Below are 23,841 nucleotides of genomic sequence, written 5' to 3' on the forward strand. Positions count from 1 at the left end.
TCTACTTTCCTCAAGAGGTTTTGTGGAATATTTCGATTCGTATGAATTGCCTCCTTTGGAAGACGATATCATTAACTTTATGAGAAGAAATGCTCAGACCACCCGATTCAATAATGTGAAATTGCAAGGCACAGATTCCTTGGTGTGTGGACAATATTGTGTGTATTTTCTGCATCACCGCAGCCTGGGCTATTCCTTAGAACATTTAGTGACTCATTTTGATCCTCGTTCTTCTTCAAGAAACGATGTGAAAGTAGATAAATGGTTTTGTGACCATTATGCTTATCTTTTGTCTCAAGATAAGAAACGTAGTGTCCATCAATGGCCTAATGACTTCCAACAGTGGAAATCACAATTTCATTCACAACGTTGTCAGCCCTGTTTAAAGTAGAGTGTTAGTTGAAAAAATGTTTTGTCATTTGAAAAAATGTTTGATGTTATATTGTTGGATTATTGTTAAAAATGTTAGAGTTGTTTGTTAGTGTTAAGTGATTTTTTGAATTAAAAAATGTGTTTTGAAAAGAAATGCCTTTGTGGTTTGTTTGGCTATAGGAATCTTGATTCATGCTCTTTGACTTCTTACTATCCCTCTCATGACACTCATTGAACGTTGCGGCTCGAAAACCGTATAGGGATATTTTCCTTCACGTCCGCGCTTTGACTTTAAAGCCGGGGTAGCCTCCAGTCTAACCATCCATTGCCGACTCATCCTCCTACGACGATGTGCTCCAGACTAGCTAAGCTAAACGAAACCTACGTGAATTTGCATAGGGTTAGACACAGTCTGATACCGAAGCCAGAAGAGATAGAGAATGTGAGAATGTTAAAAGTCACTGAAGACCTGATAGAAGAGCTCTTCAGAGAAGAAGTGAACAGGGAGAAAGAAGAATGGACAGAGAAGTACAGACTTCAAAAACAGCAGAGAGAGCAGCAACAGCAGCAGCAGCAACCTGAACCTGACAGAGGCTTTGTCGACTGTCTTATCGACACCAAAGCGTTCTTCTTCTCTTTCCGAAGAAGCAGACCTATCGTCAGAAAGTCTATCGTCAGAGGACGTCGCATTCTTAGAAACTAAAAGATCGCCCTAGCTTCAACTTCGCACACAAAAAACAGCCCTTTTCAGGGCTACCCCAATCTCTAGAAAAGAAATAACAATAGATTTGCCAATGTGTGTATGTAGAGTAGTGTGAATATAAACACTGACTCTTTTGTGGTGTGAGTGTATGTGTTTGTGATTGTAAGAGATCAAGTACGTTTGTGTGGATAATGATAATGTTTTTTGCTGTTTGACGTGCGTGGAGAGTAGATTTGGGATTTGATTTGACTGATTTGCGTATGTGAATAGTATATTGTAAGTGATTAATAAAAAATTTTCAATTAGTAATGGATAGTAAAAAAGTGAGTGTTTCTTTTAGGTCCACGCGTTTTTTGGTGATGATCTAGGTAATATAACTTTTGTCTTAGGGGATGTTTCCTTCACATCCGCGCTTTAACTATAAATTGAAGATCGCTAGGCAGTCTAGCTACCCTGTTCATTCGTTAACAAGACAATGAATACCAGAATAAGCAAACTTCTTGAACTCCAGATGCATCTGGAATACGCCAGGCGCCTGTTAAATGAACTGGCAGCGGAGGCCATAGTAGAAGAGGGAAGACTAAAGAAGGAAGAGGAGGAGAGAAGACAGAGGGAAGAGGAGGAAAAGAAAATAGGAGAGAGGATGTCGTACAATATTCCAGAGACAGAGGATTGGGGTGCTGAAGCCAATCATCCTCCCTCTGCGCTCCCAGTCAAAAGAAGAGTGAAAGGAGACTGGAGTCGGAGACGTGTGTGTGGTGCCAGATCTGGAAGGTGCCATCATTAACCAGGTGCCCTGGAGTTCAAAACAAGCAGCCCTTTTCAGGGCTACCCAAACCTTTAGAAAAGAAATAACAATCGATTTGCCAATGTGTGTATGTAGAGTAGTGTGAATATAAACACTCACTCTCTTTTTTCCTAGTGTGAGTGTATGTGTTTGTGTTAGTAAGCACTCACGTACGTTTGTGTGGATAGTAGATTATTGGGTTTTGTAATCAATAACGTATGTTTGTGTGAATATTAGATTTGGCTTTCATTTTAATGCTTTGCGTGTGTGGAAAGTAGATTTTGGAATTGTTTATTGCTGCTTCACGTATGTGGATAGTAGATAATATGAGAAGAGAAAAGTAGGGGGATGTTTTCCTTCACCTCCGCGCGTTGTTTGGTCATATTCTAGGTAATATAAATTTTGTTTTAGGGGGGTGTTTTCCTTCCCGCCCGCACTTTTCGTATAAGAACCCACAAGGTTCGTCGTTCGCACCATTCTACGGAATAACCGATACAAGATGGAAGTGTCAGCACTGTTTAACAATTTAAGAAATGTTTACTTTTGGATGATGGACGGAGAATATGCTATAGAAAGAATAGAAAGAGAATGGAAGTTAAGAAAAAGTCTTCACTATGTGAATGAACTAAAATTAGCAAGGAAGATGATAGAGGAGATGATAGAGGAAGAAGTTAAGAGATTGAGAGGATGATTCAACCAGAGTATGTCAGAGTGGGGACAATAAAAGAAGGCCATGGACAAGGTAACAGAAGTAAGAAGGTTTTTGGAAGAGATAGAAGAAAGGTCAGACTGGTTCTTTGTGGAAAGGGGCAGTGAACAAATAAAGAAAGCGGAGGAACAGATGAAAAGGGTATTAGATGAAGAAGTGCAGAAAATCAAGGACAAGTGGGAATAGATAGGAAAGAACAAGAGAATAGAAAGAAAAAGGAAGAATATGAAAAACTGAACAATAACTGGATAAAAATCCAACAGAAGTTTAGAGCAATGGGTCACCTTGACTGGATACCGGGAATTGAAAATAGGAAGAAGAAAGGAATAATGGAAAAAGTGAGAACTTGGTGGAAGAAGTGGAGGAGTTAGAAGAAGAAGAAGAAGAAACCCAAAGGCCATTTTCAGGGCCACTCCAATCTCTCGAAAAGAGATAGACTTTCAATTGCCTACCTTTTTTTTTATTTTTTTATTTAAAAAAAAACAAACAAAATCCCATGTTAAATTCCCCTTGTCCCTAGACAGACCCAAACTCTATTCCCCATGTTCAATTCCCCTTGTCCCTAGACAGACCCGAACTCTATTCCCCATGTTCAATTCCCCTTGTCCCTAGACAGACCCAAACTCTATTCCCCATGTTAAATTCCCCTTGTCCCTAGAGTGACCCAGCAATATCTCCCATGTTAAATTTACATAGTCCCCAGAGTGACCCAGGGGTGTTTTTAATGGTAATTCCCATTGTCCCTAGAGTGCCCCACTTCACTACTGACATCAACAGTTCTACAAGCCCAGGGACATCAATAATAAGTGGAAAGAAGTTCCATGTTAGCAGTTATTGTGCCATATTCATTTTTATGTTGGACCATGTGTGTGTCGTGCTGGAATTTCACATGAATAGTTTAGGAAATGAATTATCTTACGTTCCATGATTTCGGAATATCAAAGCTAGAAATATGATGTTAGTCCATAGTGACTTAAACCATCTGGTGGAATTTTATTGCCGAAAATGCGAAGATGCAGGATAGTGATGGAATCAATGTGCCTAGCCAAAGAATCACATTTTTCTTCTCAGATATTTGTTGAACAATAAGTTAGAACTAATGTTGCTGTTCATTATTGTAAGTTCTTGGTTATGTAGAACTTGTTATTTTACCTTAATATGCAAAATAGTATGTATTTGATAGGGACTATTTCTGACCGTGTTACGACTCATTGCATCATTAATATATTGTACTCTCGCTTGATTCGCATCGAAATTCACTTTCGTTCAGTTCTACATAATCATAGATATGAATATACAAATAAGATTAAAAGTAGAAACGCACATCACGGACATTTTGAGAGAACAACTTAATTCTGTCTAAATGTTGTGTTCATAGGGATTTTTCCATGCAGTTTGAACAGTTGACTTGGTTACCGCCATGCCTAGCCATGAGAAGGAGAAATATTGATTGGCTAAATAAAGTCATGTGACATGATAGGAGTCTATAAATATGAGTGCAGACAGTGCACTGGCAGAAAGCTATTAGAGCGGCAAAGTATGAACATCTAAGTAGAAAAGAATTTTGGCCATGTATTCTATAACCATCAATTATATATTTTTAAATAACCGTTATTAACTTTGGCACTTTAAAAGTCCCAAAACTGAATCAAATTGTTGTGAGAAATTTTAAGTAGATTTATTACATGATTACTACTGAATTTAAATGCCTTATAATTATTATATTGTACTTCTTTATACAGCCGGTGCTATCTCCCACATCACTGCTCAAGTACACTAGTACCAACAAAAAATTGTCATTGATATCGCGCTACTATGCCCGAATGTGTTACAGTCAATCTAATAAATTTAGCTGTTAATATACGCACGAATTTAATAATAAAATTAATTTCACCATACTATGGTGTATTACAACGTTGTCTTTTTGCATTTAGACAAACAAGACTGCTCTTTGTTATCAGAAGGTGATATTGTCGTGACAAACACTGTGTTGATGTAAAGTCGGTATGCGATATTGAAAGGCATATTCTATCTCACCTTTATTATTGATAAAATGTATTTTTTAAAGTCCTGAATCCTGCTCTATTCGATTAATAACACACAAGGTGTTACAAAACATAAAACCATGAAATTGGGACTACAACCAATCATTTAGAATAATAATAATTGAGTCGTCGTCCGCAAATACCCTTGCTGTATTTAATTTACATTAAAGCGGCTCTTCTACATTCCTTCAACTGTCTACTGCAAAAAAACAGGCCTGAAACCTGTAGATAGATCTCAGTAACGCACACGTAGTTAACTGTTCGCGAACACACCCACTAGCCTAGCAGGTCGGTGGTTTTCGTTCACCGTGCTTTAGGGTTATAAAGGGGAGCGTTCGTCAATCGCGCCATACCAAAATCAAGCATCCCTCAAAACACCAACCATAATTACCAAGGATCAAAGAAGAAACCACGACCACGCATGCAAAACCAGCCAGACGTAGTGTTGCCTTTAGAAAGGTTTTACTGTTTCATGTTAAGTATAACTCCCTGAGTAACACGGAGATCGCCCATGGGCTGATAACTCAAGGAGTTGATATCTCCAGTGCATACAGACTGTTGACCAACCGTGGTTTCATGTCCTCGGCAATTTCGTTAGAATTCACTTCAAATTCACCCCCTCCCCTTTCTGGTCTTCTTTGATGGCTACTCATACCCTTTTGAGGAGTATATAAACCAGCCACACTTTTTCAGCAATTGCAATTCACGGGGCCACCACGCCACCAAGTGCAACTTTAAGCAAACGAATGACACTTGAGGTGGTTGCCACAGTAATAAGTGCACATTTCCGGGCCGCAAATGTGCAAATTGCTATGAACTCCAGCACCCCATATCGAACGCCTGCTCATACACCAAGAGGGAAAAGAAAGAATTCGACTTACGACGGAGCAAAACCTAATTAAAAGCCAAAGAGCTGACACCACTTCAAAACTTCTCAACAGAATGAGGAAACAGTAACCCCCTAAGTAATGCAATACGTAACACTCCTACATCAAATCAGCTAATACGGAAGCCACCCTCATTCCCCCAAAGGCTATTCAGCCAGTAAATTCGTCATGAGGGATAACGAAAATAGGGGTGGGGGTGGGGGGGGGGGGCTGGCTATTTCTGTCAGTGACTCACTCCCAAATACAACTTTCGGACAACATTCAAACCCTCAGGTTGACTCAGGATACCCTAGAGTACCACTCGCTTCTCATCCACATAGGCCAACTGACAATATAAATTTTTAATATTTACGACCATTGAAGAACATATGCTGTTTCCCCCCTAAGCTATGACCAGATACCCAGATCTGCAAATGAGTATATAATTTGTGGCGACTTCAACGCACATATCAAACGTTGAGGAGTAACCCGCCTTAACAAGTGAGGCTCATTGATCGATGAACGGGTATACATTAATAACCTAGTGATGCTCAATGACGGAACTAAAACTAGGATTTGCCCAGAGGATGGTTATTTATCTGCATTAGATCTAACAATCTGCACTCCCAATTTAGCCACCTTGACAAACTGGGAAGTGGATAGAGAAACAACATTAGGAAGCGACCACATTCCTATACACATTACCATCAATTTTACCAACCCAACCGTTACCTTCTCTAATGTTCAAAAATGGAGACTGGATAAAGCCGACTGGCACACATTAAACTCCTTACTCGTCGACATAACTAGAGAACAATTACAAAATGAAGACATTGACACATTTAACAATAACATCCTAGACATCATAAGCGCGGCTGCCTCAAAAACATCCCCAAAACAGGAAAAAAGAACAAATCTATCTCAAAACCGTCCAACCCATGGTGGAATGATAATGGCAAAAATAGAATCAAAGAGAAGAAAAATGCCCTTAAGACATTACGGCACACCGACCAATCAACAGACTACCTGGAATGTAAATCCAATCAAAAGCATACTAAGCTTGTTATCCGCAAAGCAAAGGAAAAATCATGAAACATCATGAGCTTAAAAAATGGAACTCGAAGCAGGTTTGGAAACAGATAAAAGTTATGTGAGGAAATAACACCAACATGCCCAATATCCAAGGAATGAAAACAATAAAGACAAAGCTAACCAACTAGCAAAACATTTTGCAGGAATGAGTAGTAATAACAATCATTCAGCCCAAATCCAAGCACACCGAAGAACTTTAGAACATAAATACCATCATCTCTTCATATACTTGAATACCAAATATTCCCCACTTAATGCTGATTTTTTCATTGAAATATGGAAAATAGCTATTAGGGACAAACAATCCACCTCACTAGGAAAGGACAATCTAGGATATGAAATATATATATATAAATATCCCACCAAATATGGAAACATCCTGCTAGATCTGATAAATCAATGTTGGAAATCAGGACAGATCCCGACAAAATGGAAACAAGCAATAGTTATTCCAATCCCTAAAGCCGGAAAAGCCCCTACAGAACTGTGGTTAACATACGAATCTCATTCACTGACACTATACGTAAGGAGATGGAGACAATGATCAACAACAGACTAAAACACCATCTTGAAAGTAACAACCTGATCTCGAAAAACCAAAGTGTTTACCGCAACAAAAGGTCCACGTTGAATGAACTAGTGAGGCTAGAATCATGCATTAAGCTAGCATTCAACGCTAAACGTAAATGCGATCGACATCTCTTAGCAATTTTTCTTGACCTAGAGAAAGCCTTTGAGCTAGTTTGTACTGATTGCCTTATCGCTAAGCTGAACCATTACGGGATTAATGGCTATATGTACGAATGGATTCGAAACTTTCTAAAAAAAAGACTGATCAGAACCAGAACAGTGGACCACTATTCAGAAAATTACGAATTAGAGAACGGTACCTCCCAAGGAAGTGTGTTAAGCCCAACTCTTTTCAACCTTATGATCAACGACATAGAATATGTTGTCGACCTTAGCAAAATTGACTTATCACAGTTTGCTGACGACAGTGGCATATATAAAGCAGGTAACCCATCCAGCCAACAACTCGTCGTTGATTTACAAACCAATCTAAGAAAAATTGTTAAGTGGGCTGACAAATGGCGATTTAAACTATCAAAAGGGAAAACAACCGGAATTGTATTCTCCCCTAACCCGAAGTACATGATAGATCCTCACCACCCCCACCCCCGTACATACAAGACGAACCTATTATATTTGAGAAAATAGCCAAATTCTTGGGTATGTACTTTGATCAGCACCTCACATGGAAATACAACATTAGTGAACTAACCCGGAAATGTAATTGCGACCATAAACCTCTTAAAAAAACATCAAAGTACTGAAATGGAGAGCCAACCAAGATATACTTGTAACTCTTTCTGGGGCCCTAATTAGGTCAAAACTGGACTATAGGTGCCAGATCTACGCATCAGCCAAACCAACCCTCCTTAAACAACTAGACATAATCCAATCCATGGCGTTACGTATATGTGCAGGTTCCCTAAAAAATCACTTATAAAGAAGAATTACAGATCCTCACAGGTGAAACACCGATCGTACTGAGAAGAGAATAACTGATTTTAAGATATGCAGCAAGAATCTGATTACATGATCCATCCTATCCTACGAAAGACATCATCAATAGATGCAATATCCCGTTTCGCAAGAAACTCGTTCCTAACCCACCCTCAGGAAATAAGATACACATTAAGTAAGGAACTAAATATTAATACCTTCAGGCGAAAACCATCCAACACCCAGACCCAATCACATGGACATCCAAAACTCCAATTATAAACTTCATAGCAACAACTTTTGGCTCCATAAAGGACCTACCGCTAGAGATAAGATCCAAAATAATAACAGCAATGACAACTCCAATGACAACTCCTATGAAGAATATATCAAAATTTACACAGATGGATCAAAATCTAATAACACAGACAGAACTGCTGCAGCCAAAACTATCCCGAAAATAGATGAATAACTGGGAACGAGTCTCCACGACAATTGTTCTATATACACAGCAGAGATCTCGGCCATATTTGAAGCAATATAATTGGTAGACAATCATAAGTTCCTCAAAACGCTAATAATTAGCGATTCGCTACGTGATTTAAAATCCCTGGGAACCGGAAACTCAACGGGTGAGAAAACTTTCTAAAAGAAACAGAAATGCTCCTAAAATCATGATGAAACAGTACCAAATTGTGGAATTCATGTGGGTACCATCCCATATCAATATCTCAGGCAATGACAAAGCCGACTTGGTGGCAAAATCAAAACTTAACGACTCATATCCAATCCATATCGACTACAGCATCCCAGATATACACAGTATGATATCCAAGAAAATCACATCAACAAGGTAAACTGAATGGGATTCCTGCCCCAAAGGTCGTACACTATACTCAATACAGAAAACAGTGTGCCGCACAACCAAAGCCCCACCAACACTAAATAAACACAATTAACGATTCGTAAACAGGATTAAAACTGGCAAAACTTTGCTAGCATGCAGTATAGGGAAACACGACAAATTCAATATAGAAAGAGGTTCAAATTTCACCAATTGGTACAAACACTGAGGATCTGCAATACGTGTTCAATTTCTGACCCAAGTACAGAACACAAAGGGAAAAACTATTCAGCTCCCTAAAGATCATTTGTTCGCCCTACTCCTATCCGGAATTGCTGTATCGGAGAAATCCAAATCCAAACCTAACAAACGGACCAATTCTACTTTTCCTTAGAGAGATGTATAAAGTTGGAAAAATTTAATAGCACTCCAACATCGCCCACAATTATTACCATTTAGCTTATTACCATGTATTCTTACATACCTGAATTATCTTGCAAACTCCCACTAACTGATCATGTAATTAGTGGTCCTGTCAGACGGTCCCTCTGTGGCACTGTGGGGGCATAAAAGTGATCCGTCAAGCAATGCAATAGAAGTACAGGCATTCCACTAAATAATTAAATATTTTATAATTTATTCCCTCTTACCTACACTTCCCATCATCCCATTCCGTTTCAATAGCATTACAAGCTTGAAACAACCTACCATACTATCAAATCATGTAATTGGTACCGCTATCATACAGACTGCTATGAATTCAAATAAACACCTTCTATGTAGGTGTGCCAAGGGGGGAGGTGGGTTAGGAGGTGGCATAGGGGTGATCAGTCACATAAGGGTAGTACTTGCCAGTGCGCGGGCCGATGATACACTTGCATCTACTGCCCCGAAACAGCACGGCAGGCGGTATTATTAATCTGATCCGTTAGGCAATGCAATATAAGTACAGCAATCCCAAAGTGGTTGGCAGCAAAATCACCCCTATGATTATTTGTTTTAATACAGATACCACCATGCTAACGAAAACGTCCATCTTCTTTCTACATCTCATGATGTAGTGGAATAGTTAAAATATAATTTTTTAAAAAAAAACAACAGGCCCACTAAATTTAAATAATAAAAGATGGCTTAAATCACAACCATCTGGACCAGCTACACAATTTGGCAACAACTCGTTTACATAACTTAATAAACATAGGTAAGACCCCAAATTACCTTTATAAGGTGGCTAAAACCCAAAGCCATCAGGGCCAGCCGCACAATGTGGCCACTTAATTACTTATTTAGGATATAGGACTCAAAATTATATGTATAAAGTGGCAAAATCCAGCCATCAGCCCCCCCCCCCCCGCACAAGGAGGAAAACTTTAGAATTAAAATAAGTCTCCCCAAATATTAACTTCTTAAATAACTTCCCAATAAAAATATTAGGTTGGTCCACTGTACCAACACCTCCACTACGAACAGCACAAATAATATTTTAAAATTCATAAATACGGTTAGACGTCAACATTTACCTTTCGGAAAACACGGGAACCAAAAAAGAACCAGCCTATACAGCACCTTCCTCCTCTAAACACCGACCCTGCCTTGCCACTTCCGGACATATTGTGCTCACCATATGAGTGAGTGCGTGTGAGTCTATTCCCACTCACCACATCTCCCGTGGGACAATACGTCCCGAAAAAGGACTAAATCAATTAGCACACTGTGTGCATTAAAGCGATGGAGGTCGCGGAACTATTCCGTCCACCTTCGAAAAAGTCATTCAGCCCCCTGTGGGGGCGTTAATCGGTCGTGTATGCCCTTATGTACGAATGCGACCTAAATCCAACAATCGATCGAACGAATAGCGCCAGTCAACATTGAATAACAAAACAAATGTCAAGCGATCACGTCAAAAAAAAAAAAAATGCAGACGTTGCAAGAAGTGGTGGAAGATATTGTAATTGTGGAGGAAATGTAGGCTAGGTTGGAAGATGGGTCTAATAGTCTTCTCAGAGTAAAAATTGAGATCAATAATTTAAGAAAGGCCAAAGACAGGTTCAGAGAGCTTATAAAGAGGATAAGGAGAAGTCGGACAAAGAGGAAAATTAACAAATGAGAATCTACGATGCTCAGCTTGAGAAAGAAGAGGAGAATGAGAAAAGGAAACAAGAGAAGAAGGAGGAGGAGGATAAAGAGAATGGGACGAAGAAGAAGAAGACAAATATAATGGATAAGATGAGAAGATGATAGAGAAGAAGAAGGGAGGAGAGAAATTAGAAGAGACTTAAAATCCCCTTTTCAAGGACACTCCATTGCTTCGAGAAGATCTATATTCTCTCTTGTTTCAACAATTTTTAGTCGACTTCTTGTGTGATAGATTTATGTTGATAAATCTATGTGTAATATGTATATGTCTCTGTCTATGTCTCTAACTACATCTCTATGTCTATGTCTCTTTGTCCCTAGAGTAGTGCTTACTCAGGTAAGCCCCTTTCCACAATGTTCCGCCCTATTGAGGTCAGCCACTTGCAACATTGTTGCCGGTGTCCAGTACCGTGACGTCACCCCTCTCCAAGTTCTATTGATCCTAGATAGGCCCAATCCATTGTCGCTATAAATTCCCTATGTTAAATTTCTCATGTTAAATTCCCATATACCCTATAGTGAAAATGACCAAATTTAACACTGACCCCCATAGACCCTATGGTGCCCCCATTCACTACTATCATTGCTCTTTCCAACTTACTGAAGTTACGGATTGTTACAATTATCTAATCGTTAACGGGATTTGCAAAAAGAAATAAGTGCGAAAAGAAACTGACTTTTCTTTATTTCTTTATCAAATTAATGTTGTTTTTCTTTTAAAAACGAAGAATGAATTACACATTGACTGTAGCATGAGGTACGTAAAACTACTTGCGAAATGGAGAAATAAGAGCAAAACAAAACGCATTTTCGAGTAATTTCTTTATTATTTGTTCAAATTCCATTTTTCTCCTTTTAAAAAAACCCAGATAGGGCAAACGATATTGAAAAACGTATTTACAACATATCATATAAAAACGTATTTACAATATCCCCAATATTAGCACTTGGGATAACGGAGAAATCCTGCCAGTCATTAAATATTCATTTATGCAAATATGCAAATGATTTTGTTGAAACGATGGTTTTCATTGGACATTGTGGTTTTAAGCAAATAACATTGACGTTGAGACTTGTGCTGCTAGAAATTTAGTATTGTTATCAGACCGGTAGTGCATATACTTCAACCGTTACTAATAATTCATTATACGTTTCATTTCAGCGCTGGTAATTACATTTTATTTTGTTTACTATTACAATTTTTTAAGTACTATTTGAAATTGGACCGCCATTGGTGGCGTTATCAATTTTCGTGGATTGGTTGAATTGCAAGGTTATTTCGCTAGTAGTTCTAGTTTTATTATTATTATTATTATTATTATTATTATAACCGTATCTATGAATTCTTTGTACGTTTATATTTTTCAATAGACACGTTTTTAAATTAGAACTGAAATTAAACGAAACAGTACGCCTCATACCCATTTATGACCGTTATCAGTTTTCGTGGTTTAGTAATAAGATCGTATTATTTTATCTGCACGGCATTACTCGTAGTAGTATGTATACTGACAGCGTTACTAAGAAATAAGTTACATTTTATTTGGGTACTGGCAATTACATTTCTTTCCGATTAAAACACTTCTAAGTTTATTACCGTTATTAATTTTCGAGGAGTGGTAAAAGAAATCATTGAAAAACCCACAGGGGCTCGTATCGTTGTTTACAGTGGACCTGTCATACATGTGCTATATTGTAGTTATTATATAGTACATTAGTCCGAGTTTCCTCTGACCCTTGTCTCCCCATTTTTGATATTTGGACAACATAAATATCGTATAATAAATAGTACATGTATGTATGACAGGTCATTTGTAAGTAACGATACGAGCCCCTGTTGAAAAACCAATATGGTGTGGCCTAGCTTCCGACGATATTGGTTCTGTGGTATCTCGATATTTGAACTTTTTGGTAAAAATAATTCGAATTTTGAATAATTTTAAATCAAAAACTGAATTGACTGAATCTCATAAATTTTGTGACATAACTACACAATTTTTAAGACCCTTTTTGGTCTGCTTAATTGATAAATATGCATTATACAGTTTCATCACTCAAATGTATGTTACCGTAGTAGTTGTAAAGACTTTGCTGGGTCTATATACTGGTCCATATCTTCCCATATCCTAGACGTACCAAAATCCATTCAAAAATCTCCTAAAGCAAACATTGGACAACCTTGATGGTAATCATATTGATATTTTACAGTCAGCTGATCATTAACATCAGATGTCTGTTTAGCGGATGCATTAAGTTGAATGATAACTTTGTCAGTACATATCCATATCTGGTGACAATAACAATCAGTACTGTTCGAGTTTTACGGATAACATGTCCATATAAATGTACATTTGCCTGTATATTATAGTATGTGTTTTAGATTTTTAACATAGCTTTAAAAAAATTTAAGTGCGAAATGAGTGTTTGGTATTGTAGTGAGCAGACTGATCATCGGAGTTTTATGATACCTGTATCCAATGACGGATCTTAAGGAGATAAATCTGTTAATACTTTGATGAGATAGAGAGTTTGATTTTTTGGCTAAGTTATAGCCTTTCCAATAAAATTTTGACTAAGTCGTTTTTAGATGAGTTTCGTCTTTTTCGGTGAATATTTTGGTAACCCCTTTGACTTGCTTGCTGACGTTAGCCCAACCAGATGAGCCCAGTAAATACGCATGCTGAGACACCTAGCCTATGAAGGTAGCTTGAGGGCTTATGGAGTTACTTGGATTCGAGTGACAAAACAGACCATGTACGACATAAATTGCAATCAAGCCCGTCTTCCAAACTAGCACCATAAGACGGTCTGCTGGAGGTAAAATAGCCAAGTTGCCACATCAATATTTTCTGATTATCTGGAAACCGCATTGAAATTTTGACATGCGGTTTGCTTGCTAGATCGGCCTTGGTAAGACAAACATAAGGATGGTTCGTCCGCCTGTCTCCGACCTACAACTCCCCCATAATGTGAAACGAGTGTTTGGTACTAAGGTAGCGGACGGATCGTCGAAATTATATGATACCTATGTCCAAAGGTGCGTCTTCATAAGAGTAATCTAAAAACACCTCATTGGTGAGAATCGGTCGATGCATTCGTTAGAAGATTGGATTATTGTGACTTAGGGTTAGGGTTTAGGGTTATGTGCTTCTGGTAATAACGCAAGGACAATACGATCTGGATGCACATTTTACAGCAATACGTGTCTCATGGAGCCCGAAAGATCGGAACTTGGTTCATGAAAATTGTTATTAGTAGTTTGGGAGAAATTCGGATTCTTGTGATTTCCCATCGATGTGGCATAGGTTAGGGTTAGGGTTACAGTTTTCTGTTAATAGCCTACGAACGGATGGGGTGATCTGGATGCAGTTTTCACTATGATACATGTCTCATGGAGCCTGATAGATAGGTAGTTACTTCATGAAAATTAGTCCAGAGGATGTGTAGGAAAATGGATTTTGTCATTTCGAGTTAGGGATAGGGTTGTCTGTGAAGTAACATCAATATTTCGGTAACTCCAATAATGTGAAATGAGTGTTTGGTACTGTTTCGGGCGGACGGATCAACGGAGTTCTACGATACACATGTCGATTTTGTCATAAGAGGTTTCCTATGCTGGATAAAGGTAAGTCTGTGATCACAGTTAATCATATGGAACTAAGTTTTATCCTTGGTATTGATTACACGTCAAGTACTAGTCTTGCTTGGTGGTGTTCACACCAGTTACACGTATGCAAAGTTTTTGTTTTATAAAATTTCAATTAATCTGCAGATGATAACTCCTATTGAAAAATATGTAACATACAGGTAATGACCATTAAATGTTGTTTTCTGCTAACATCTTCAACACTCCCATGACTCAGGAATACGATGTTGTCAAGACTTTTTTTGTATCGGTTAGTTTAATGTATATATATATATATATATATATATATATATATATATATATATATATATATATATATATATATATATATATATATTATTATTGATCGGATGTTTATTGTATCGATAGTAGTAAATATAAATAATTACTTATGGGAGGATTTGTAAATGATTAGTGTACATAGGCTTAGACCTTGAGATTACCCTTCTGTTGAAATTGAAAACTGTTCTTTGTCGCCATCGGGCTAGAGAAGTGACCAACGTTTATATGGGGGGGGGGGGGGTCGCAGTCGCTAATGAAGGATACGAGTACAGGATGGATGATAGTCATTTTCTGAACGTACGTGCTTGTGGTGTTTGTTTACGCATCTTATCACTTGTAAGGCGTGAACTCGTATTTACCTAGGTGCAACAGAATTAGTGAAGAGTTGGTGTCAGCTATGTTTTTCTGGGTCATACGGATAAAGACAAAACCCAAACCAATGTGCACATACACTAGAAATAACAGGACATAGCATACAGCACACAGACGCTCAAAATGTAGATAACAGCAGAGCAGAGAGATACAGTGAGCGAGACAGCGAGAGAGAGAGAGCGAAAGAAAGCATGAGACAGAGCAAGAGAGCGAGTGAAAGACAGCGAGCGAGAGACAGGTGCAGAGAAGCGAGACGCAGAGCACGAGAGACAGAAAGAGAGAAAACGAGAGCGTGAGAGAGTGAGTGAGACAGAACAAGAGATATCAAGCAAGAAAAGCAGAAAAAGCCTAAAACAAAGTTATACAGGGAGAAGACGGATAGAAAGAGTAAGTGGGACAGAGCAAGAGGGAGAGAGGGATCGAACAAGAGAGAGAGAGAGCAAGAGATAGAGAGAAAAATAGACAGATGTATATATATAGAGAGAGAGAGCACGAGACATACATATGGAGACAGAGTGAGAAAGAGACATAGAATCTGTGTTGGGGTTTGGACCGAGACAATGCTATCCCAGTCAAGGGGTTACATTATTTGTCTCCCCACAAGGCTTGCCGAGGGGGATTTCCTTGTCTCGGTCTTTTTATATGTCTCGGTCCATAACCCAATGAAGATTCTTTTTCTCACCCAATAATTTCCTTTAAAGTAAAAAATAACTTCTCACTTTTGAAGTGTAGTTTACGTACAAATATTTACGTGGTGCATTCATACAAACGTGTATGAGGACTGTGGCGTGACCGTGTCATCTAAATACACAGTAGTTATGCATGAGCCAAAATAAACCCCAAAACAACATTAAACGTTGCATAGTATTTAAGTATTATTACATTAATATATGAATGTTATATGAAATTAACAAGAAATAACTAATTTTTATTACAAGAGAATTTTTCATTTTCATCAGATCTGATTTAGAAAATTACATTGTAAATAATGGAACGATACTGGGCCCACACTTCTGTTGTAGTAGTAAAGGCTACGTGTCGACGGCTAATTGATTCATTCTGGCTGGTAAGTGCAATATTTGTCGTTAACTATTGTAAGTATATTTTTGATTCAACTGGGGCAGATAGGATATGCTTAACAAAATTAGAATAAAGCTTGTTTGACAACACATTTCTTGCTGTTACTAAGTTTTCTGTAGTTGTTAAGAGAGTTGGGAGGCTATGAAGTGTATAGGTCTATAGTCTGTGTGCACAGATCAGTGTTTTCTGTCATAGTTCATTTCACACAGCAATGAGAATTTTGTCCCATCTGTAGCACAGTAAATTTTCAGGTCAGTGTCATTAATTGTTGCAAATAGTATATTGTTTTACACGAAGTATCTAAAACTAGTTAGGTAGCTTTAGCTACATTTAATGACGCTGACCTGAAAATGTACTGAGCAATGCCGGCATATGGGATAAAATTTACTATGTTGTGTGGAACAAACTAGCATAATATCAAAAATCTCGACATCGTATGCATGTGTATTACTGTCTCTCTCTCAAAATGTTTTTGTATTTTGTGTTCTCAAAGATGGATTGACATAAGTTACTATGTTTTTTGTTATATATTTTTGTTGTTTGATTTTAGAACAGCTACATCAGGCACAGCAGCAGACAACAAGGATTTCTTTTTTTAAAAGTAGTTCTGAGTGCATAGACATCTTGACTAAGACGACTAGACTGAGATAAGAAAAGTAAGGTTAGCAAAACAGCTAGATTTTTCTGTCGCATGGGTGAGAAAAACAGAATAATAGCCATTTGAAACGTTTATTATGTATTCCCAGCCACAAGAACAGCATAAAAAATTTAGGAAACATTAATAATTTTCAACAGTGGTAACATCAATAGAGCGGTTCAAATACAAATATTGAAAATAAAGTTTTATAAATGTTCATCTCACGAAGACGTTTGATGAGTTTCACTATAAAACGATACAACAGACGACAGCTGATAATATGAAAAAGAAACATTAGTGGGTCAATATTTGAAGCACAAATAGCTCTGGTTGGTTTCACGTGGACATCATATAACAGAGCAAAATCAAAACCCATTTATTGATGGGATAGAAATGTAAATAAAAGTTTGGGGTTAACAAAAGAATTACTGACTATATATCATGATGAACGGAGAGGAAAAAAATTCAATACTGTTTAGACTACCTGCATTTTACGGAGCCGAGCAGTGAGAACCATTAACTATGTCATATCCAGTATGAATTGACTTGCAGTCACTCTAGAATTAGTATTGGTGTAAGAAAATAATAAATAAAAGGAAAACAAACTGTCCAATATATGGAAATATTCTTAATTGGAACAGCTATCAAATTTATTACATCAAAGAAATGAAAAGATTTCTGACTCTCTACTAAGTTTTTTATTGACTAATACGACAATTGTTATGTCAGTTAACAATCATGAAAATAAATGAAGAAAACACATTAAGTATATGTGTGTATGTGTTTTAGATTTTTAACTCATCATTAACAATCTTTCAGTCACATCGCTATAATATATTCAGTGTGACAGTTTGCAGTGATGTCAAGCACTGGGGCAGCATGCCGCAGATATGGGGCATCATGTTGCAGATATGTAGCATCATGCCCTACCCAGTCACATTATCCCGTCACCAGGCCAATCAGTCCTAACACTAACCTCTTAATACTAAGTGCCAAGTGTGGCAGCTGCCAGTACCATTTTTATAAGTCTCTGATATGACTCTGTCAAATGTCACTCATTCTTACCAGCATGTACAATACCAGTGCATTTTCTACTTACTGATATGTATTGATTAGGGCTGAAAGCAGCCAACGTTTTGTAGATACAAACAATGGAAGCAGACAGTGCTGTTTTACAGAAGAGCAAATTTCAAATGACCTACTGACAAAAGTCGAGGATATAATATATAGAACTAAATTCTTATCTGTCCTTTCAGATGCTACTATTGATTCTGCAGCAGTTAGAGACTCTGGGAATGCATTCTTTTTAAAGTTGTAGACCCTAATAATAAAAGTGTGTTTCAGCTGTCACAGATCTCAACTGCATGCATTTATATGGTGCAGCTTAATAAAAGTAAACTTTTTTAACAGTCTTGCCTTCCACTATGAAAACAAAGACAAGAGGGTCATTTATACAGACAAGTCAACTTTTTAATTTACTTGCCCATTGTCAACGTGTTTTTGACAAAAGTTCTGCACCCCTGTTCTCTCTCTGTGCCATATTATTTTGCTATTGTATTTAGAAATACAATATAATACTATGTACTATTGTTGAACTACTAGTTTGTGGGATGGATCCCATAACCATGGCTACCTTTGTATGGAAAATAATAATAAGGAAAACAAATATTAATGAAACTATCAAATGGGCATACAAGGAAATGTGATGCTATTATAATTAAACAGTGATAAGAGTATTCTACTCTTCAATATGGCTAGAGCAGAGGTGGGCAAACTTTCCAGTGCAAGTGCCGCATACTCAAATTTACACCCTGTCGCGGGGCCCCGAGTGGCCGAGTGGTCTAAAGCACTCTCCGTTACGGATCACTGCCATCTCACATCTGTCCGCGCAGGTTCGAGTCTCAGATTCAACCAATGTGGGTATGTGAGAAAGCTTGCCAGTAGCTTCTCGTGGGTCGGTGGTTCTTTCCGAGGTTTTCCCAGGTTCTTCCTCCACCATTAATACTGGCCGCCATGTATGGCCTATCGTGTGCTGAAAATGGCATTAAACCCCATAACAACAACAAAACCCTGTCGCGGGCCGCATAGTTCATTAAGTAAAATAATTAATATTTGAAATAGCAAAAACAAAAGGTTTTTCTAAATAACATCATAATTAATTTTCAGTTGTTAATATGTTGTTAATATTTGAAAACTTAAACTTCAAAAGAAGCACATTTATTTCACAAACAGAGTAACATAAACAGAGTCAGTGCGAATGATGACTTGTTCCTAGGCCGCACGAAAACCCTTGGCGGGCCTCAGGCCGTAGTTTGCCCACCCCTGGGCTAGAGTGTTAAAAACCTGAAAACTTGTATACTCTACACATAAGGAAGATATTATCACAATCACAAATAAATCTTATCTAAATCCAGAAATTTTTGGTTAACATAATAACTTTAGCAAGGGATCCTGATATGTGTACAAATACAATTTCAAATATAGGATGATAAGAAGGTATTTAATGTACACTGTATACATGATTATCAGAGTTAAAAAATGTTACGTTAACTAAAATTCCAAAAACAAAATTTTACGCATTTTCTCCAACTTCCAATTATTATTTCATATATAATAAATAAGTACTTTACTGCTGTCCACTTTTATTTTAAGTAATGTAAATATGAAAAGTCCCCCTCTACACTGAACAATTTGGAAAAGTGGATACATTGATAGCAGCATCCTCCAACACTTGAAGCTGCTTATTTTTTGAATCCATGAAATGGCACTCTATCAAGTGAGTGATCATGTGATGTTCAATGCAAATGGCTTTATGTGATTTTTCCAAATTGGTTGCAAACATAGTTTTTGCAATGGTAACTTCTGATAAATCACACTCTCTTTCAACCGCTCCGTTGGCCTTGTGGTTAGAGCGTCCGCCTCGGATGTGGGAGGTCGTGGGTTCGATCCCCGGCTGAGTCATACCAAAGACTTACAAAAATGGTACTAACAGCTCCCTCGCTTGGCGCTAAGCATTAAGAGGTTAGTGTTAGGACTGGTCGGTCCGGTGTCAGGATAATGTGACTGGGTGGGACATCATGCTACATGTCTGCATCATGATGCCCCAGTGCTAGACATCACTATAAACTGCCACATTGCAGACATCGTAGCGATATGACTGAAAAATTGTTAAAGCTATGTTAAAAGTCCAAATCACACACACACACACACATTTTCTTTCACAATTATATTGCTAACAACTGGTGGATGTAATGAGGTTTCCTGCAGTAAAGAATTGGACATGGGAGATATAACTTCTATGTTGTCATCTTTTATCCAGGTTTCTCATAGAAGCTGTATCTTTGAAATAAATTCTGCAGTTTGCTACTCAAATTCCTGAGCACTGCATTTGTATAGCATTCATAAGTAGTGTATCGACATTGGTGGCATTTTGAAATATTTATCTCATAAATGCAAATACAGTTTTGGATCACTATAGACAGAGAAATAAAGTGAATGGTGTCTGTAACCAGCACATGTCTTATAACTTAATTTTAAAAATGTACAATGTGATGTAGTTATGTCCAGGGTGAAAAAAGTAGAAGTTTTCCTCATTCAAAAGTGGTGATGACTGCCATAACCCGAGGACAAAAAAAGAGCTGATATAGTACTCTAGGAAAAAACAAAACCTGTGAACCTATACTGGAAAATGCAACCAATACAACTTCATATCACATATTTCCAAGTTAAAAACACCAAATATATAATACATAAATTTTAATGCATTTATGTTGCCAATAAGAAAATTAAATGGGTTAAATTCTGAACAGGTATTCCAGAGTTTGGCATAAATGCTTAAGAAACATGCACATAATCTCCACCATTTCCCTTAATTGAGGAACATGTTTGCACAGGAAGTCTTCCTTAGTGAATTTCACAGGACACTCAGAACAGCTGAATACCTACAATGAAAGAACAGTTTCAACAGTTATAATGTTACTGCAAAAGGAAAAGGACATAAATGATAACCAAGCTGCATTGTTTTAAATAACAGTTTATTATTTACTATATTTCTAGAATAGTGATTGAAAAATGTATCACATCTAAAGATAAGAGTTTACCTTTACTGGTCAACTGTGAAAGCATTAGTCACAAAACAATATAGGATACGGAAATACAGATCAAACTTTATATTTTCTACGTACCTTTGCAGGGGCAATTCTCTGGAATAATCTTTTATCTTTGGCTACTGGTTCGTAAAGGCAGCATGAATGTGTTGATCCTTAAAAAAATTATATGATGGCAAGAAATGAAGGCAACCGGTAACAATAAAAAAATAATGTCAACATTAATATGGTCAGATGTAAAAGTTTAATACATCCAAATAAAATTTGTATTAACTACCATTCTAACTACCACATTATCCTTAATTTCATTTTCAGAACAGACATTACTTTCACAGTAGTTGCAACAATAAATTATAATACCCCAATTATAATCAAATCTTTTCTTCCATTATTGGTTCAGAAAGTATCTTTCTGATTGATACAATCATACCTTGACACTGAACAATTCCCTTGTATATGTTATGAATAGCTGCTTGTGATATTACAGGAATAAACAGCAATAGTCACTATTATCTCATATTGATCGAATCAGCATAAAAAGGTATACATCAGTGCACACATTTAAAAGGATATCTTCCTTACAATAAAAAACCTGAACAGAATGAAATTACTCAAAGTAACAGCAAACCTGATACAAAAGAAAAAGACACATGTTAAAAAAGAGACCATATAAACGTGTCTCTTGTGGAATTATAAATGTCAAAATAAACATGTCTTTCAAGAAAGAAAAAAACAATTAAAAACTAAGAAAATGCTAACAATATGATAAGGATACACCCATGGGCTGTAATGGGTGGAATGTGAATATTCATGTTGATCTATAAAAGAAATTAATTTTTAACAAATATTCATACAAATGTACTTTCCATTATTATAAACATTTTGCAAAAATATATGCAGTTTATGAACAAACTATAATATACATTGATATTACTGGCACTTTCAGTTTTCTCCTAGCAGAAATGAATAAGCCATTATCAATGTATGTTGGTATCTATATTCAGTATATAATCAATAAGCGTTGACGGTTCTCAAATGACTTAGTAATCATGTTGTAACAAAGCAGCTTCACAGCCATCAGTAAATTACTATCAGCCAACATTAGCATAATTTCTCATTATTTTCCTACTCAAGTAAAATCACAAGGACTTTCGCTGGCCATGGCTTTGGACCAATGTTTTTATTTTAGATACATAAACTGAGTTAATGTTAGTATTGACAATATTAAAAACTTTTCCTAGGTACCAAGGCAATGGTGTAATGGTAGTGGAATTGAGGTTTTAATACCAATGTTGACACTTAAATGGTCGTATATGGCTGACAGCTTTCATGGTGGGGAAGTAAAATGGATACATCGAGGAAGCAGACCTGCCAACCCTAACAAGGTGTCAGTATCATAGCTGATTTTTTTCCATAAGTTAGGTCAGTTTTCTGTAAGAGGTAATAAAAAATAATGTTCTGCTATTGTCAATTTGGAAAATATGCATTTTAAAAGTCCAGAAGTGTGATTCAAGGCTGGTGTACCAATGGAAAACATCGTGTTCAATAAAGGTAAAACTAAATCACAGAAAATTAATAAAATCATAAGTTTAACTATACCATAAAATATGGATCATGGAAGCTAGGTCATAGATAGAACTATCAGTGAACCAAAAACATGTATCTGTTAATTTCAAGGCGCATTTCTAATGACAATTATTGTAATATCTCACCGATGGCACTGGACATAAATGCAGATCAGTAGTTATTTTTGATAACTGTCCTAGAGGTAAAGCTTGTTCCCATTCTTCAATAAAATGGAAAGAAAACTGTTCCTGCAAAAGTGATAAAATATAAAAAACTAAAATGTTTACATAAGTAATTATTTTCATTGCAACTAAACCTTAAATATCATGTACGTTCCAGAGAACAGTACATAAAGAAGTGGAAAACAAAATATATTCTGAACATTCAATTGTTCTCCATGAATTACTCATATGATAATCAAGATGGCCTTAAAAATGTAACAGTGAATAAAAACTGGGTATATAATAGGGGGGTTGGGTTATCATTCACCAATGGTCAGGTTTTCACAACTTAAACATAAAGAAATTCATGATAAGTAACCAATAACATGGTTAGCTTACCAGAAATAATTGTTTTTTATTTATGACTAATGCAGTAGGTGGTTTTGAGAGTTCCTCTTCCAGCTTCACATGCCACTGCTGAAATATATTTCTTCAATAGTGGTTAGCAACCAACAAACATAACTTGTTGTCACTGTTACTATGCACAAGATTATTTTAATATGTTACCCAGTATATGAAATATTTTAGCCAAATAAGTACAATTGTAATAACGAATCAGTTAGTATTGTCATTAAAAAGTTACTATAATCATGATTAAGGCCTTCATAAGGACCAAAATACTGTTATCTGCCACAGCAGATTTTTCTAGAGAAAATATTTTCATAGCCTAACTTGTTTAATTTTTGTTTGTGATTTCACCAATTTGTGCTGACAGTAGCATGTGATTCACATTTTCTAAAGTTTCAGTGCACTATTTTTATGTTCAAAGATACATGAATGAGAAAAGAAATATCTGACAGTAATTGAGTGACACTTTTGAATGTAGACAAATATTAAAACCTTAAAAATGCTTCTTAAAAATCAACAAAAT

General features: G+C 36.8%; 1 long non-coding RNA gene across 1 annotated transcript; it reads right to left on the reverse strand.

The window, feature by feature from the left end:
- Window positions 1-20,315: 20,315 nt before the first annotated feature.
- Window positions 20,316-23,565, reverse strand: LOC149784809 (uncharacterized). The gene is made up of 3 exons (XR_016413960.1): window positions 22,896-23,565; window positions 21,262-21,338; window positions 20,316-21,018 (listed from the first exon to the last, which is right to left on the reverse strand). It is a non-coding gene; the product is annotated as an uncharacterized LOC149784809 (long non-coding RNA).
- Between the last annotated feature and the right edge of the window lie 276 nt (window positions 23,566-23,841).

Source organism: Sinohyriopsis cumingii, chromosome 14 (assembly GCF_028554795.1).
Source record: "Sinohyriopsis cumingii isolate HCF-2022 chromosome 14, ASM2855479v2, whole genome shotgun sequence".
In the NCBI taxonomy this organism is placed as follows: domain Eukaryota; kingdom Metazoa; phylum Mollusca; class Bivalvia; order Unionida; family Unionidae; genus Sinohyriopsis; species Sinohyriopsis cumingii.